We start from the raw sequence: 3,039 nt of genomic DNA, 5'->3' as shown, positions 1-3,039 counted from the left end.
GCTCTCGTTTGTTTATTGAACTCGTCAAGATAATATCAAAATGAATCATTTTGATATTATCTTGACGAGTTCAATAAAGAATTATCCAAAATTCTGACTGTCTCCTTTTTCTCAATATGCATATATATATATATATATATATGTATATATATATATATCATCATCATCATCATCGTTTTACGTCTGCTCTCCATGCTGGCATGGGTTGGACAGTTTGACTGATGACTGGTGAGCCAGAGGTTGCACCAGGCTCAATCTGATCTGGCAAAGTTTCTACAGCTGGATGCCCTTCCTAACGCCAACCACTCCGAGAGAGAGAGAGAGAGAGATATAGCAGTGAGAGAGAGGGAGAGAATTACTGCGAAACCAAGTGTATTGATAGTGATCCTTGCCAAATGGTGGCTGAGATAAATGCAATAAACTCTATGTTGTTTTCGATGTTGATGCTGTTTTGTGACATCAGCAGCGATGGTGACTGCTACTGCTACTGGCCGTAGTTGGACAACCAAGGATTTTCTGTTGTTGGATCAGAACTACTAAATGACTGCCGTATTTGTCCGTTCTTTATATTTTATCGCAATGACAAGTGATATCATTGATTTATGTAATAGGAGAAAGTTTAATAAACAGGTTTGGTGGTCGATGTCATATCAACGAAACAAAACGTCTGGTTGGAAGAAATTTCACGAGATCCGTCTGCTGCCATATAAGAAATAAATAATAAAGGATGGTGGGATAAATTATATTGAGAGCTGAGGTTTATAAGTCATGATCAAAAAGTGATGAGTGAACCAAGAGTTTTGGTTTCGAATCCTGGCCAAATATCTTGTTATACAATTGTGACCATCTCTTTTCTTTCAGATTCATTTCACCTGCGATCCAATAATCTATGATTCATCCGTGGCCATCTACTTTATCTTCTTTTACTTATTTCAGTCAATAGACTGCGGCCATGCTGGAGCACTGGCAAAACGAGTTTTAGTCCAACAAATCGCCCTTTATTTTCTAAGCCTTGTAATCATTTAATCTGTCTCTCCTGCCCAACCGATGTGTTACTGGGGACGTAAATAAACCAACATCAACGACAGGCTGTAGATAGACAGATAGTAATGCTGGTGTCTTTGTGTCTGTTTTCACCCAACTCCATCATCGGTGTTGGTTTGTTTACGTCCTCAGTAACACAGCGGTTCGGCAAGAGAGATGGATTACAATATATATATACTCTCTCTCTCTCTTCCTCCTTTACTCTCTCTCTCTCTCTCTCTCGTTGCTCACACATGACCTTCGTCCATCTTTCCTTTCCTCACGTGATTATCTTTCTTTTCCTTCAGTCTGTCGCACAGACCAGACGCATTCTTATGTCTCCTCTCCTATCTTTGGGGAAAGGGATTAGTCGTTTACATGGACCCCAGAATTTCACTGGTACTTAATTCATCAACCTCGAAAGGATAAAAGGCAAAGTTGACCTCTGCGGAATTTGAACCCAGAACGTAGCGATGAGCGAAATACCGTTAAGGAGTTCATCCAGCGTGCTATCAGCTCTGCCAGTTCACCTCCTTAATCTGAGTAAACAATGCATGAAGTCTGTTGCTCTATCAGCCCTTTTTACCATCCTGGGGCCTTTGTGTGTGTGTGCTCAGTTATTAATGTACAAACATATGTGTGTGTATGTGTGCTTGTGGATATGTTTGTGTGTGTGCGTGTGTGTGTGTGGATATGTTTGTGTGTGTGTGCTCAGTTATTAATGTACAAACATGTGTGTATGTGTGTGACAAAGTGTGTTATTGTATGCACATATATATATAAGTCTATGCACAACAGTGTGAGTGTGTGTATATAAATATATGTATGTAGATAAATAACAGTTGTTTATAAAAAGCAAGGGAGAGAGAGAGAGAAAGAAAGAGAGAGAGAAAGAGAGAGAGAGGGAAAGAGAGAGAGAGATAGATAGAAGAAGTGAGAAGGGAGTGAGAGAAAGAGAAAGAAGCTCAATTGCTTGCTCTCTCTCTCTCTCTCTCTCTCACTATACACACAAACACATAAATATATATAAATGTATGTATGTATTGGTATATGTTCTCAGCCGTTGTTGTGACATCTGTTCCACTGTCAACATGTGTCATATTATTTGTGACATGTCTTAAAACTTGTAACTCAATAATATCTCATTTTTTTTTCTCAAGCTGCCCACATTTTCTTCCAGTCACACCCACATACTCACTCATACCCTTTTCCCCCCTATATCTTCCTTATCTCTCTCTTTCTCTCCTCACACACTCTCTCTCCCACCCCTATCTCCCTCTCCTCCTTTCTCCCTCACTGTCTCTCACTCTCTCCTCCTCTTCTCTCTCCCACTTCGTCTCACTCTGTCACTCCCCCCCTCTCTCTCTTTCTGCCTTGCTCTTTTCTTTCTTTCCTTCTTTCTTCTTTTTACGTTCAACCCACCCCCCCAGGTTGAGCTCCAACACCCACAAAGACAACCTTTGCTTTTTATCCTTGCAGGGGCCACAAAACAAACAACACCTGTTATCCCATGTGACCCTGTCAGTGGTCGTGCCACATAAAAAGCATTCAGTCCACAATGTGGAGTGGTGGGCATTTGGAAGGGCATCCAGATGTAAAAACCTTGCTGAAACTGACCTCACCTGTACTGGTGCCACATAAGAAAAAAAACACTCAGTCCATTCTGTGGGGTGATTGGTGTTAGGAAGGGCATCCAGCCACAGAAACCAGGCCAAAACAGACAGAGAAGTCTGGTGCAGGCTCCTGCCTGGCCAGCTCCTGTCCAACCGTCCAACCCATGCCAGCATGGAAGGCGGACGTTAGGCAATGATGATGATGACAATGACATACCATAGTCTCACACACACACACACACACACACACACACGCGCGCACACTAACAGGTGCTCCTTCAGTTACAACAACAAGGCTTCCAGTTGATCCGATCAACGGAACAGCCTGCTCGTGAAATTAACGTGCAAGTGGCTGAGCACTCCACAGACACGTGTACCCTTAACGTAGTTCTCGGGGATATTT

This window comes from Octopus bimaculoides, chromosome 24, assembly GCF_001194135.2.
Source record: "Octopus bimaculoides isolate UCB-OBI-ISO-001 chromosome 24, ASM119413v2, whole genome shotgun sequence".
Lineage (NCBI taxonomy): Eukaryota > Metazoa > Mollusca > Cephalopoda > Octopoda > Octopodidae > Octopus > Octopus bimaculoides.
Note: the sequence above shows the minus strand (reverse complement) of the source record.